General features: G+C 43.6%; 1 non-coding gene across 1 annotated transcript; it reads left to right on the forward strand.

Moving 5' to 3' along the window:
* The first annotated feature begins 1,529 nt into the window (after positions 1-1,529).
* On the forward strand, positions 1,530-1,604 carry Trnas-cga (transfer RNA serine (anticodon CGA)). Its single transcript has one exon. It is a non-coding gene; the product is annotated as a tRNA-Ser (tRNA).
* The last annotated feature ends 14,979 nt before the right edge of the window (positions 1,605-16,583 follow it).

A 16,583-nucleotide genomic window follows, 5' to 3' on the forward strand; every position in this document is an offset into this window, starting at 1 on the left:
ACGTTTGCAAGACAACAACCATCTGCACGAACAGTTCGACGACGTTTGCAGCAGCATGGACTATCAGCTCGGAGACCGTGGCTGCGGTTACCCTTGATGCTGCATCACAGACAGGAGCGCCTGCGATGGTGTACTCAATGACGAACCTCGGTGCACCAATGGCAAAAAGTCATTTTTTCGGATGAATCCAGGTTCTGTTTACAGCATCGTAATGGTCGCATGCGTGATTAGCGACATCGCGGTGAACGCACATTGGAAGCGTGTATTCGTCATCGCCATACTGGCGTATCACCCGGCGTGATGGTATGGGGTGCCATTGGTTACTAGTCTCGGTCACCTCCTTTTCGCACTGACGGCACTCTGAACAGTGGATGTTACATTTCAGATGTGTTACGACCCGTGGCTCTACCCTTCATTCGATCCGTGCGATGCACGACCGCATGTTGCAGGTCCTCCACGGGCTTTCTGGACACAGAAAATGTGCGGCTGCTGCCCTGGCCAGCACATTCTCCAGATCTGTCGCCAACTGAAAACGTCTGGTCAATGGTGGCCGAGCAACTGACTCGTCACAATACGCCAGTCACTACTCTTGGCTCAGGCGTATCAAGGCCGTTATTACGGCCAGAGGTAACCACCTATCTGGGTACAGATTTCTCGGGATCTATGCACCCAAATTGCTTGAAAATGTAATCACATGTCAGTTCTAGTATAATATTTGTCCAATGAATACCCGTTTATCATCTGTATTTGATCTTGGTGTAGCAGTTTTAATGGCCAGTAGTGTATGATTCTGGAAAGACGTGTGTAAAACGTACAGAAAAATATTTATCATTCAACGTAATTGTATTAAAAACAATAACGATTTCTATTTTTTAAAATTGTTTGCTCTGTGTTAAAAGGTTAATAACTGTGAAACAGTCGTACGACTTTATATAATTTCATTATCTGATCTTGATCGTGGATGAGGCTGGACGTGAGAGGCTTTGTAAGTGTAGTTAGGTTGCAGTTTGGTGGAATGTGTGTTTATTTGCTCTCAAAACCTTTACTTGTGTATCTCTAGCATAGCTACATGTTAGAAGACTAATGACGTATTTATTTAGAATATCAGAACGCGCAATACAGCGCGGGTCTATAATTGATTGTTGTCGGCCCTTTACACGGCCGCACGTCTTATTTGAATATTTCCGTTATTACACGGCACAGAGGCGCGACAGTAACTTACAATTATACTATTTAACTTCAGTGTCATTTTAATTATTTTGCAGAGATTAATAGTAGTTTTAACCCTTAACTCGTGAGGTGACTTTAATGTAACGTATAACACGAGGTGGGGTCTCTGGGACAACTATGTTTAAACCGAGTATTAAGACAAAAATCACATGAAATTTTTGAGCTATGCCATATAACATTTATTTTTACAATTATTTAACTGTTTCCAGAATGAGATTTTCACTCTACAGCACAGTGTGCGCTGATATGAAACTGTCCTGACAGATTAAAACTGTGTGCCGGACCGAGACTAGAACTCATGCTTGGGTAGCTCAGTTGGTAGAGCCCTTGCCCGCGAAAGGCAAAGGTCCCGAGTTCGAGTCTCGGTCCGGCAAACAGTTTTAATCTGCCAGGAAAGTTCCATATTAAACTGTTGTTTAAATGCTTCTTGTTTATTTTATTGCACTAAACAAAACCTACAGCATTTTACTATTTATCACACAAAAGCACATAATTTTGTGTCGTTCTTTTAAATACTACATGTAAATAGACAGAGTACCGAAATTTACATTCTGAAAAATTATACAATCTCTGTAGCAAATAAATTTCCATACAGAACTAAATTCCAGGGTTTAAATTAGCCCTTAAAAATTCCACCCGATAGGTACAAAAAGAAAGTCTCCCAAATTGACATTTATTGCTGAGGTCTACATTTTTGTTATCGCAACTCAGAACACATTCGATCTTAACAGATACTTTAAGTATTTCGTTGAAGAAACAGACAGATCCCCATCACAACTTTCCTGAAGTTCTTCTTCTGAATGATACTCTTGTTCGATAGCAGAACTGTGATCGCTGGCTAATGTAAAACTGTCGTCTTTTTCGTTTCTTTCTTGATCTATATCACTGACACCTCCCTCCATAGACCGACCAACAATTTCATCAGACTCGGGAAAGTTAAAAACGACTCATTTGTGCCAGCACATATTGAGCTGTAGGGTAACGTACTGAAGAAAACGGGTCCATAGTTCACGAGGCGCGGCCTAGGAGATTCCAACACCTATCAGTAACACGTGTCAACAATAAACAGAGAAGGTGATATCGCAACCGACAACAAAACATCGTAGGCTTGGCAATTTAAACAGGGTAGGGGGAGTATAGAAGCAGTCGACCACAACTGGCCTTGGAGAGCGAGTCAGAAAATTTTCGCGCTGTCAGAGAAGCCACGCCTCGTTGGTTACGTGTTAATTAAATTCTTATGTTTGCCGCATAACGGCTATAATTTATCTCAGCTACGTAAACTGACAGAAATTAACTTACTCCGAAATAATCAGTGATACATTTGCCACACCAACGCGAACCCATGACATTAGAGCAGTATTAATTTCTAGAATGAAATTTTCACTCTACAGCGGAATGTGCGCTGATATGAAACTTCCTGGCAGATTAAAACTGTGTGCCAGACCGAGACTCGAACTCGGGACCTTTGCCTTTCGCAGGCATGTGCTCTACCAACTGAGCTACCCAAGAACTACTCACGCCCCGTCCTCACAGCTTTAATTCCGCCAGTACCTCGTCTCCTACCTTCCAAACTTCACAGAAGCTCTTCTGCGAACCTTGGAGAACTAGTACTCCTGGAAGAAAGGATAGAGCACTTGCCCGCGAAAGGCAAAGGTCCCGAGTTCGAGTCTCGGTCCGGCACACAGTTTTAATCTGCCAGGAAGTTTCTGTATTAATTTCAATTATGACAAGATGAAATGCAAAAAGAACTTGAGATATTTCGTTAACATACGAGCCAGTATGATGCTTCACACCGCATTAAACCTTCAAATATTATTTCCATAAACAAAAGACGGAGTAATTTGATCGTCATAAGTTGTGTTGTCACTTTAGTGTGTGTGTGTGTGTGTGTGTGTGTGTGTGTGTATGTGTGTGTGTGTGTGTGTGTGTGTGGCGTCATGTGATGTGTAACTATTCTTGCATGTGCATACAAATCACACAGTTTAATGAACTACACATATACACACAATTAAAGCACACCACTTGAGGTACAGAACGGAGCACAACATACACAATAAAAACAACACACGTTCTACAAGGTTAAATTTTTCGAAATGGAAAGATTCAAGTCCAGTTTGAAACGTAAATGTACTTTCATATTGATTAATCTTCAAAACGGTAGTATTCAACTACGATAAATTTCTATGTGTAAGTCACCATTAATTCTCTATGTTGTACCAAAGTGTCCAGTGGGATTTCTGCGCACGTCACTTGAATCTGAATTCAAAGTGCGTGCGAGTTACGTGGTTTATGTTGGTACACATCTTTTACTCTGTACCGTAAGAAGAAATGGAGCGGCGTAAGGTCTGGAAAGCGCGGAGCACATTCGATTTGCCCCCGCTTCTTATTCACAGGCCTGGTTAATATTGACCAAGGTGCGTTTACGCAAGGGATCATCTTGTTGGTAGTAATAAAACTTATCACTGTTAGGTACTTTTCTACAGGGAAAAGGCCCAATGAGTCCCCTTGCAGACAAACCACACGGCCGATGTGGCCGAGCGGTTCTAGACGCTTCAGTCTGGAACCGCGCGAACACTACGGTCGCAGGGCGAATCCTGCCTCGGGTATGGATGTGTGTGATGTCCTTAGGTTAGTTAGGTTTAAGTAGTTCTCAGTTCTAGGGGACTGATGACCTCAGATGTTAAGTCCCATAGTGCTCAGAGCCATTTGAACCATTTGAACAAACCACACCACACATTTACACCAGGAAAAATCCACTGTTTTTCAACTGTAACGTGAGATTATCTTCAGACCAATACACACAATCGTGCCTGTTGACAGGTGCATTAAGCCTGAACTGAGCTTCCTCGAATAAACTCAGCTATCCATAAATTCCAATTTACTTCTGGCCATCTCCTCAATCCATTCACAAAATTTTAACTTTTGATCTGGCTCATGGTCACTTAGATGAAGCACCAGCCTTGGGATGTACACACGAAACACGCCTTTCTTCAAAATGCGTAGCATGCCACTAGCACTTACTCTCACGTGCCCATTGTTTTGAAGATTTTTGAGGTGAAAGCCGAAACAGTTCCAGTTGTGGATTCATCACTTGTTGCTATATGAGGTCGGCCTGTCTGGACTTTACGCACATCGCACACTCTTCCCTGACTTGGAATTTGTCTCCGAGACATGTTAATTGCTAACCTTGGCAGTGGTTCTGTACCATACTCTCTTCTCCACTCCCATTGAATCGCAGCAACTTTCTCACAGTCGACCGTTGTGGCCACGCGGTTCTAGGCGCTGCAGTCCGGAACCGTGCGACTGCTATGGTCGCAGGTTCGAATCCTGCCTCGGGCATGGACGTGTGTGATGTCCTTAGGTTAGTTAGGTTTAAGTAGTTCTAAGTTCTAGGGGACTGATGACCTCAGATGTTAAGTCCCATAGTTAATAAAAAAAAAAACCTTTCTCACACTTCCAGTACTACTTAACCACCCGCTTCCGCGCTTCAAAGCTCAGTATGAAAGTTACTTCCTTGCCAGTAACCAAGTTGACTAGCGTCAGCGACGATTCTGGTACCACTTGCTGATAACATTACTCTCTATCAGGAGTTAAACAATGTAGAACGGGATATTAATTTTTTATGGCACTTCAAAGTGTGTATATATTTTTTGACCCTTTGTTTTTCATCTCCTCCAATTTCTGATAATATTAATTACAGTTTTTAAATTACATGGTACGCTTTCTGCAGCGTGTGAAGGAATTAACAAGATACTTAGAAAAGGAATACGACTGTGATAAACCTCCATCTACTGTCATCAATAGAATTTATTAAGTCACCGCTGAGGGGTAACGCTCGTTTCACAACAATTCCCGCAAACGTGACCTCATTTTGACTTCACACACACAATATCGACCACAGCACGATCGGCTACCAACTTCCGATAGCATTCGATACGAACCTCTCACAAGATTTCTTGCGCGCGTACCGGAGATTTACAAGGACTCGTCATTCTTGGAATGATTTATTATAATTATTGCTATAATAAACTATCAAGTAACGATTTATCTACAGCTAATGCCTTCATATAAGCGTGCTCTCTTTGGAGTGAGTTATTATCTCCAATAAATTACAAATTAAAAATGAAACTTTTTTTTTTCATTTGCGTTATGCCGCTTGAATGTAACGGAGCATTGAAAATTTATCACAACCACGTCACCTTTATCATTAAATGTCACCTAATAACGAGACCGGATTATATGCATTTGCATGTTGCATATGCATTTGCCTATTTGCTCCTTTCACCGTTTATTGCATATTTTAACTAAAAACTAGTGACGATGCATGTTTTCGCTCTATGTTTACAGTATTTTAAAAATTTAGACGGGCGGTGTCTAGCTCGATCTAGTATTGATGTCTCACAGACTGACCGCGACCTAGAATTACGTGCAGTCGCTAACCTAGAAGCCACTGCCTGGCGAAATCACTACAGAAGAGGAACAGGAACAGGAACAGGCAGACAGAGTCAATGCTCCTGCATCCGCACCCCTGGCCTTTAGTGACCAAATTATTTCCAGAAGTTGTAGACTTTTTATGAACACTTTATTGGGCTAAGAAACCGTTCATAAAATCATAGTTTAAATCTTGAAAGTGAGAGTTTAGCCTACGAGTATAAAAAAATTAGTGGGAACTATTGTTCCCACCGAACTCTGGAGTAACTTCACTTGCTAATTTAAAAAATATATTTTCTTTTTTTTAGTACAAAAACATGTTAAACATTACATTTATATTTGTATTAGTTCATACTGTCCTTTGAGTTCACTAAGGTGATGTACTATGGAACTTAGAGAAGCATGGTGCTACACACAAAGGTACACGACAGTTGCTACACATTATCTTTGTTCCCTTTGTTCTTGGTGCTACATTGGCGGCATCTTCTGTTTGTTGTACCTTTTGTAGGGAAATGAGTTCCAACTTTCTTCAGACAAACTTCATCTGGTACTCGAGACACAACTCTTTTTGGTGTTTGAAAATGAACAGGCCTTCCTCTTCTCTTACGACTTGAGAAGACAGAGATAAGCTGCCTTGCCAAGAACAATCTAAATGTTAGCTGGTCTGCTTCTGTCTTCTGTAGCTTCCAAATAACGTAGGAACTGACAACTGCCAAATCCACAAGATAGAAAAACAGTTTGTGCCACCACTTCCACGAATGACGGCCTACAGCATACCGTTCACACAGCTGATCACAACTATCCACTCCTCCCATTATTTTATTACACTCTGCCACAGCCAATGGGCAGAATACTTCACTTCTGCTTCCACTAACTTACCTTGTAGTATTTATGTAATTTTCAGTCAAATCCAGCAAATATACACGAATACTGTCTCCCTCATAAATATAAAAGTAGATAAATACAACACAAGTCACTTCACACGCAAAAGGAAAGCACACTATTCAAAAAACGGTGTAGCAGTCGAAACAGTGGCTAGTTTTCACGCGGGAACTGCGCTTCTGCATTGATTGACTCACAAGGTAGAAATACAACAGCTTTCACCTCACTGTTGACAATCTACACATGGTTAGCACACTCTAACAGAGATGGTAGAACAAGTTAGAAGTGGGAACATGGATTACCACTGAACTTACAGCGAAAACAAATAAGTGGGAACTATAGTTCCCACTGGTCACTAAAGGGTTAATACCCTCCGCCGTCATACCGGACGCGTCGGCAACAATTAAATTAAACTACGCAAGCTTTTAGTCGCCCGTCCATCCATTGTTTCAGTTTAGATTCCTATTTACTTGTACACAGTTGCACGTCTTTACGACGTGTAGTGTGTAACATGTCGTGCATCATGCTGCCCTAAAAAAGAAACGTCGTTTCGTGGACAGCTCACCATCCTGGAACACTTACATATGACGGAATTGTTTTATATTGTCGAGTTTGCGAAAAAAACCTTTCGTGCAAAAAAAAAAAAAAAAAAAAAAAAAAGGTTTCAAATAGACCAGTCTGTCAAGACAAGTCTTCATATCGCAGGAATACAGAAGAAAGGACCACGACAGCTTCTGACTACAGCAAGTTGCAGTATCAGGGATTTGTCCAAAGGTAACCAAAAAAGTCGGTTTAACATGGATCTATGTGAAGCATTCATTGCAAGCAATATTCGTCTTGCCGGCCGGCCGCTGTGGCCAAGCGGTTCTAAGCGCTTCAGTCCAGAACCGCGCGACTGCTAAGGTTGCAGGTTCAAATCCTGCCTCGGGCATGGATGTGTGTGATGTCCTTAGGTTAGTTAGGTTTATGAAGTTCTGAGTTCTGGGGTACTGATGACCTCAGATGTTAAGTCCCATATTGCTCAGAGCCATTTGAACCAATATTCCCCTTCACAAACTTACAAACCCAAATTCTCAAAGGCTTCCTGCGCAAATATTGTTTAAATCAAAATATACCAGATTAATCAACAATGCGTAAATATTACGTTCCGACTATTTACGTAAATGCTCTGCAAGAAGTACGCAATGAACTCAAGGACAGCATTATCTGGATTTCAGTTGAAACTACAGACACTTGCGGCCGTTACACTGCAAATTTAATTGTTGGTGCTTTAAAAGTAGAGCCTTCTTCTTCCTATTCAGCGGCCTGCAAAGAACTTAAAAAAGTAAACCATTCTACGATCGTTAGATTTGTGAAGGAGGGTATTAGAAAAATATTACCAGTATCTTCTGCAGATGGAAGGGTGTTTCTGTTTATTTCAGATGCTGCTCCCTACATGATCAAAGCAGGAAAAGCCCTCCGGGTATTTCTTCCCACTTTGATTCATGTGACGGGCTTTGCTCATGGAGTACATTGCCGTGCTGAAGAAGCACGTTCCACGTTCGTGAATGTAAATAAACTGATTTCATCCACAAAGAAAGTGTTTCTAAAGGCTCCTGCTCGCATCAAGACCTATAAAGAAAAACTGTCAAATTTGTCTTTACCTCCCGAACCAGTGGTAATTCGTTGGGGTACGTTGAGTCGAAGCTGTGTTGTTCTAGAATGAACATTTCGAAGCCATTAGAGGGGTGGTAAACGACTTCGATAGTGCAGATTCTTTGGCAGTTTGCCAGTGCAAGGAAGCTTTTAATGATTCCGGTATTAAGAAAGACACTGCTGTGATTAGCACTCATTTTCCCCATATACCTGCAAGTATTAAAAACCTTGAAACTGAAGGTTTGATGTTGAATGAATCTATTCAGTTAATGAATAAAATAATTCTAGTGAACTCCTCATTGCCGGAGGTATTCCCAAGAAAACTGAAATAAAAGTTTTAAAACATTTTAAACAATAGCGCAGGCTTTGAAACCTTGTGCCAAATTGATAGTTTTATTACTGAGACAGAACTTTTACCAGAAACAATTATTGCCAACATAGCACCCAAATTCAAGTACTGCACAGTTAATCAGTTGATGTAGAACCGTCCTTTTCTGCTTATAAAAATGGTTTGAGTAATCGAAGACACAATCTTACTACCGAACACTTGGAACAGTACTTGGTCGTTTATGTTTAAAATAGTAGAAAAATGTAGAATAAATGATGATTTGGTCCAATAGTGTTAATTAAAAGTTAATCCTGTTCAAAAAATGCATGATTGTATGTTGTTTTTTAAATAAAATATTACGGAGTTTTTGAGCGTGCCGCTCTGCAGGCGATATATCTCGAAGTTGGTCCTGTACATATCGACTGTTTCGCTGCGACATACTCGCATCGCATCTGCTAGTTACCGACAACATAGAAGGAACAGTTCTTGAAACACAGTATGCGTCCCCGTTTTGCAAATTTTTAGAAAATAGCCCCAGAAAGGCCCATTCCTAACCTCTACCAGAAAGTATTCAGAAGATGATATCAGTGTTCTAAATGTACCGATTTTTCGCGTGGCCGGCGCTCTTCCTCGTAATTCGTATGCACAGGTTCGACTTCGAGATGTAATGCACGCAGTAACTACCAAGTTTTTTTATTATTTGATCTTGCATATTTCGACACTTCTCATGCATTTTTAAGCATTATTCATGCATATTTGCTTGCATATTTTGAGGTTTTTATGATGCATGTGATCCGGTCTCTAATGATAACCAAGACCGAAGTGAAACATCATATGGTTCAATGCTAGCGTATGAATAACGTCGTGGTTTGCGAAGTAGAAAGATTTTGGTTCGCATCCCGTTAGATGCAATTTTGTTTTTCATGTTAGCGTCGAGGACACTTTCTTTTGCTTTCCTATGAATGAAATACAGGTATGTTCTGCAATATTGGATGCTATTTATATTCAGTATATTATCTGAGAACCAAGGATCAAATAAATATTTAGCGATTTCCGAGTATGTGGTTAAATTTCTGCAACTGAAACGAGCAACAATAAAATTCGTGTTCTTCTTTCTGACAAATATTTGGCTCTGTATTTCCGAATATGTGCCACCTATGAAGTGTGTGGTTAGGCAGGAACCTTGTAAGTAGGCTGTTTATGTTTTCTTATTGGCAACGTTACGTAGCGCTCTGTATGAAAATCACTGGCTGTGCTGTGTGCAGCCTGTGGCTAGTTTGCATTGTTGTCTGCCATTGTAGTGTTGGGCAGCGGCAGCTGGATGTGAACAGAGCGTAGCGTTGCGCAGTTGGAGGTGAGCCGCCAGCAGTGGTGGATGTGGGAAATGAGATGGCGGATTTTTGAGTACAGAATGGATATTATGAACTGCTATGTATATTATGCTTTTTCAACACTATCAAGGTAAATACATTGTTTGTTCTCTACAAAAATCTTTCATTTGCTAACTATGTCTATCAGTAGTTAGTGCCTTCAGTAGTTTGAATCTTTTATTTAACTGGCAATAGTGGCGCTCGCTGTATTGCAGTAGTTCGAGTAATGAAGATTTTTGTGAGGTAAGTGATTTGTGAAAGGTATAGGTTAATGTTAGTCAGGGCCATTCTTTTGCAGGGATAGATTGCGTTGCGCTAAATAATATTGTGTGTCAGGTTAAGCACAGTCGTGTATAAATTGTTCTAAGGGAACGTTTCAACCTAAGAGTACAGCTTAAATTGCTGCGAGTGAAACGAGGAGCGTTAACGTTCATATTGTTCCTTGTCACAAATGTTATGCTGTTTATTTAGGATGTGTGACGATTTTCGAGTGTGTGGCTAAGCAGGAACCTAAGAGGACGGTATAAATTGCTATGAGTGAAAGAAGGAGGCTTAATATTTATATTTTTCCTTGTCGAAAAGCCGATCGCCGTTCAAGGCGTCGTCGATATTGCGCTTGGCGTCAAAATGACGTCACGTTTGCGGGAGTTAATGTGGAAAGAGCATTACAAGCCGCTGATCGGTATAGAAGTTCTATATGCGGTTCAAAACGAAGGAATCAAATTCTGCCCCCACGGAAAATATACTTAACTCTCCCAATAACCATTACTTTCTGTTCAGAATATTCAGTAACTACTTTACCTGTTTTTTTAAGATGATAAAAACAAAATATACCACTTCATGAAAATAATCTTCGTCATCTTAAGAAATCCGTACATTACTTCCCATCAATATACAGGGTGATCGATTGGGAATGGTCAGTATTGAGGGATAGAGGGAAGCAAAAACGTCCAGTTACCATGGGCTCTAAAATGCACACCTTACATCTACATCTACAGCATTCTCCACAAGCCACCTAATGGTGTGTGGCGGAGGGTACTTTCGGTACTACTATCTGATCTCTCCAACTCTGTTCCACTCGCGAATAGTGCGTGACAAGATTGATTGTCGGTTAGCCTCTGTATTGGCTCTAATTTCTCGAATTTCTACTCGCGGTCAACACGCGAGATGTATGTGGGGGGGTGGGGGGAGAGGGGGGGGAAGTAATACGTTGTCTGACTCCTGAAAACTGATGTCCCGAAGTTTCAATAGTAACTCTGTTCGTAATGCAGAACGCCTCTCTTGTATTGCTTCTCCCTACTACACTCCTGGAAATGGAAAAAAGAACACATTGACACCGGTGTGTCAGACCCACCATACTTGCTCCGGACACTGCGAGAGGGCTGTACAAGCAATGATCACACGCACGGCACAGCGGACACGCCAGGAACCGCGGTGTTGGCCGTCGAATGGCGCTAGCTGCGCAGCATTTGCGCACCGCCGCCGTCAGTGTCAGCCAGTTTGCCGTGGCATACGGACCTCCATCGCAGTCTTTAACACTGGTAGCATGCCGCGACAGCGTGGACGTGAACCGTATGTGCAGTTGACGGACTTTGAGCGAGGGCGTATAGTGGGCATGCGGGAGGCCGGGTGGACGTACCGCCGAATTGCTCAACACGTGGGGCGTGAGTTCTCCACAGTACATCGATGTTGTCGCCAGTGGTCGGCGGAAGGTGCACGTGCCCGTCGACCTGGGACCGGACCGCAGCGACGCACGGATGCACGCCAAGACCGTAGGATCCTACGCAGTGCCGTAGGGGACCGCACCGCCACTTCCCAGCAAATTAGGGACACTGTTGCTCCTGGGGTATCGGCGAGGACCATTCGCAACCGTCTCCATGGAGCTGGGCTACGGTCCCGCACACCGTTAGGCCGTCTTCCGCTCACGCCCCAACATCGTGCAGCCCGCCTCCAGTGGTGTCGCGACAGGCGTGAATGGAGGGACGAATGGAGACGTGTCGTCTTCAGCGATGAGAGTCGCTTCTGCCTCGGTGCCAATGATGGTCGTATGCGTGTTTGGCGCCGTGCAGGTGAGCGCCACAATCAGGACTGCATACGACGGAGGCACACAGGGCCAACACCCGGCATCATGGTGTGGGGAGCGATCTCCTACACTGGCCGTACACCACTGGTGATCGTCGAGGGGACACTGAATAGTGCACGGTACATCCAAACCGTCATCGAACCCATCGTTCTACCATTCCTAGACCGGCAAGGGAACTTGCTGTTCCAACAGGACAATGCACGTCCGCATGTATCCCGTGCCACCCAACGTGCTCTAGAAGGTGTAAGTCAACTACCCTGGCCAGCAAAATTCCGGATCTGTCCCCCATTGAGCATGTTTGGGACTGGATGAAGCGTCGTCTCACGCGGTCTGCACGTCCAGCACGAACGCTGGTCCAACTGAGGCGCCAGGTGGAAATGGCATGGCAAGCCGTTCCACAGGACTACATCCAGCATCTCTACGATCGTCTCCATGGGAGAATAGCAGCCTGCATTGCTGCGAAAGGTGGATATACACTGTACTAGTGCCGACATTGTGCATGCTCTGTTGCCTGTGTCTATGTGCCTGTGGTTCTGTCAGTGTGATCATGTGATGTATCTGACCCCAGGAATGTGTCAATAAAGTTTCCCCTTCCTGGGACAATGAATTCACGGTGTTCTTATTTCAATTTCCAGGAGTGTATATTGTGAACAGCAACGGTCCTATCACAGTTCCCTGTGAAGAGCGACGTGTTGAGTTGTATCTGCAAGAAAGTCTTGAATCCAGTCGCAGCTCTGCTCTGATACTCTGTAAGATCGTACTTTTTTCATTAAACGGCAATGCGGGACGGTGTCAGATGCCTCACTGAAATCAAGGAACACGGCATCAGCCTGAGCGCCGTTGCCCTCTGTGCTGTGGATCTCATGGAGGAACAGAGCGAGCCGAGTTTCGCAGGACCTCTGCTTGCGGAATCCGTCTTGATTTTGAGTAGCCAGTTGCAATAATGACTGTGTGAACGATGTGGCCTATTCTACACCTTATTTTAGACCTATGTGACGATGCTGTGCTGATTATATTTATCTGTTTTGACGATGCCATGACGACCTTATCACTTTAGGACATGGTGTAATAAAGATCTGAGGATGGTCATTACGGACTCAAACCGGTCATCGTCCAAAGAATTGATATTGTGATCAAACACTGGAATAAAAAACATTTGACAGTGTTGGATCACTGTTTGTATACGCGATCACGTCAGTTGGTGGAGTTTTTAGCTTGTACAGTACTACAAGTTCCACTGACTTCACCTTACACAAGCTAGGTCCAACTTTACCCAACTGAACATTTCTTTGTACCCAGAAAAAAATAACGCTTTCCTCCGCTGCATTGTTGGAGCTTCATCCATCACAGTCGAGTGGTATTGGGCATTGTCCATTACTATTCTCGAATTCGGAGGAATATTTTGCAACGGAACATTATCTTCACAGACGGTGAACGTGTTCGTGGACGCCCACATATTGCGAATCTGGAATTAATTTTTTTTAATACCTTCAGCTGCTGACGGGCGTTCGTATATACCAACGGAGACAGGTGAAAATGTATGCCCCGAACGGGACTCGAACCCGGGATCCCCTGCTTACATGGCAGACGCTCTATCCATCTTTTTTTTTTTTAAATTCTTTGTTGATCTCATTTTGTTCTAATTTGTTCGTTGTATATGTTCGGGGCGGACGTCTCATGACATCCCTTCAGGTTGTTCGTTGATCCATTCACTCAGTTTTTTTATTACAGAGTGTAGCTAACCCTCTGACCGAACACGCTGAGCTACCGTGCCGGCTATACTTAACATCTATGGTCATCAGTCCCCTAGAACTTAGAACTACTTAAACCTAAGTAACCTAAGGACACCACACAACACCCAGCCATCACCAGGCAGAGAAAATCCCTGACCCCGCCGGGAATCGAACCCGGGAACCCGGGCGTGGGAAGCGAGAACGCTACCGCACGACCACGAGATGCGGGCATCTGAGCCACCGAGGACACAGACGAATAGCTTGACTGCAGGGACTATCTTGAGCACGCCTCCCGCGAGACCCACATTTTGACCTTGTATGTCCACACACTACATTCATAGTTTCCCACCCCAACAGGTCATCAATGGTGTCTGTTCTTTCGGACATGCCCGAAAGAACAGACACCATAACCATATAAGTATATTGCGAATCTCGTGTTCAGACATGCTGCGCTGTTATTATTAACGAAGCGCGAAAACGAATACATGACGACTGTAGAACACTTCAACGCCAGAAAATATCACTTTTAAACGTGAGCAAGTGAACGTAGGTGCCTCTAAAGCTCGTCACGACGGGCAACAGCGACGCTTTACCAACAGAAATGCTGGCGGCGTGGTAGGGAAAGCCGGCTCGCCATTGGTGTTACCTGGGTAACGGCGTCACGTCACCTCCGGGAGCCAAACGTCAGAAGGCCTAACTATTTTTAAACGCACTATAGTTAACTTCGGAGCGCAGCCACTGACTGTGGTTAGACGCTCAACGAGCACAGAGTACGAGAAGGAACTTGCCCCCCTTCTTGCAGCGGTGTACCGTAGGTCTCTAGAAGAGCGTAGCGTTCAAAAAGTTGGGAAAAGGGCACAGGTCACCCCCGTTTTCAAGAAGGGACGTCGAACAGATGTGCAGAACTATAGACCTATATCTCTAACGTCGATCAGTTGTAGAATTTTGGAACACGTATTGTGTTCGAGTATAATGACTTTTCTGGAGACTAGAAATCTACTCTGAAGGAATCAGCATGGGTTTCGAAAAAGACGGTCGTGTGAAACCCAGCTCGCGCTATTCGTCCACGAGACTCAGAGGGCCATCGACACGGGTTCCCAGGTAGATGCCGTGTTTCTTGACTTCCTCAAGGCGTTCGATACAGTTCCCCACAGTCGTTTAATGAACAAAGTAAGAGCATATGGACTATCAGACCAATTGTGTGATTGGATTGAAGAGTTCCTAGATAACAGAACGCAGCATGTCAATTCTCAATGGCGAGAAGTCTTCCGAAGTAAGAGTGATTTCGGGTGTGCCGCAGGGGAGTGTCGTAGGACCGTTGCTATTCACAATGTATATAAACGACCTTGTGGATAACATCGGAAGTTCACTGAGGCTTTTTGCGGATGATGCTGTAGTATCTCGAGAGGTAGTAACAATGGAAAATTGTACTGAAATGCAGGAGGATCTGCAACGAACTGACGCATGGTGCAGGGAATGGCAATTGAATCTCAATGTAGACAAGTGTAATGTGCTGCGAATACATAGAAAGATAGATCCTTTATCATTTAGCTAGAACATAGATCAGCAACTGGAAGCAGTTAATTCTATAAATTATCTGGGAGTAGGCATTAGGAGTGATTTAAAATGGAATTATCATATAAAGTTGATCGTCGGTAAAGCAGATGCCAGACTGAGATTCATTGGAAGAATCCTAAGGAAATACAATCCGAAAACAAAGGAAGTAGGTTACAGTACGTTTGTTCGCCCACTGCTTGATACTGCTCACCAGCGTGGGATCCGTACCAGATAGGGTTGATAGAAGAAATAGAAAAGATCCAACGGAGAGCAGCGCGCTTCGTTACAGGATCATTTAGTAACCGCGAAAGCGTAACGGAGATGATAGACAAACCCCAGTGGAAGACTCTGTAAGAGAGACGCTCAGTAGCTAGGTACGGGCTTTTGTTGAAGTTTCGAGAACATACCTTCACCGAGGAGTCAAGCAGTATATTGTTCCCTCCTACGTATATCTCGCGAAGAGACCATCAGGATAAAATGAGAGAGATTAGCGCCCACACAGAAGCATGCCGATAATCCTTCTTTCCACGAACAATACGAGACTGGAATAGAAGGGAGAACCGACAGAGGTGCTCAAGGTACCCTCCGCCACACACCGTCAGGTGGCTTGCGGAGTATGGATGTAGATGTAGATGTAGAACGAGCAGAAGGCTCCTGCTGCAGTCGCTCAGGAAGGTCATAGTGACGTCACGAGGCACCATCATTTGGAGCCCGAGGGCAGACAGTAAAGCCAAAAGTGGAAACATCCCACATCTCCCCCGGCAAAGAAATCAAAAGCTGTTCACGCAATTTCCGGTAAGGTAACGCTGACCTTCTTCGAGTGCAGAGGCGCTCTCCTCGTAGAATTCCTCGAACGTGGTGTAAGACGAGTATATTTCTATTGTCTATTGTCAAATCACAATTTATGAAAGATGTTTATATTTTATTAATAGGATTAAGTAGGAATAATTAATATTTGTCATGTTGGAAATAATTGTGGTAGCAGGGAATGTCCGCACCAAATTATTGTTGGCAAGAGGGACCGCAAATTGATATAATTTTAAGGCGGGAGAGACCGCGTATGGATACATTTTAAGAAAAGAGCGGGAAAGACCGCGCATTGATACATTTTGTAATGGTAGCAGGGATTGTCTGCACCAGAAAGCATTGTTAGCGGGAGAGACCGCACTTTGGCGTTCGTAGGAAGTCAGTAGCAGGCGAGATGTGAAGCCAGTCGGTAGCAGGTCTGAAGCGAGAGGTTGACAGGAGCGGTGTGCCTGCCAGCCACTAGCTATGATTTACAAGAGATTATAAACGGATGTACAGAGACATCAGCTAGCTATTATCATAAGGGG

The sequence above is a fragment of the Schistocerca cancellata genome, chromosome 12 (genome assembly GCF_023864275.1).
Source record: "Schistocerca cancellata isolate TAMUIC-IGC-003103 chromosome 12, iqSchCanc2.1, whole genome shotgun sequence".
Taxonomy (NCBI): Eukaryota; Metazoa; Arthropoda; class Insecta; order Orthoptera; family Acrididae; genus Schistocerca; species Schistocerca cancellata.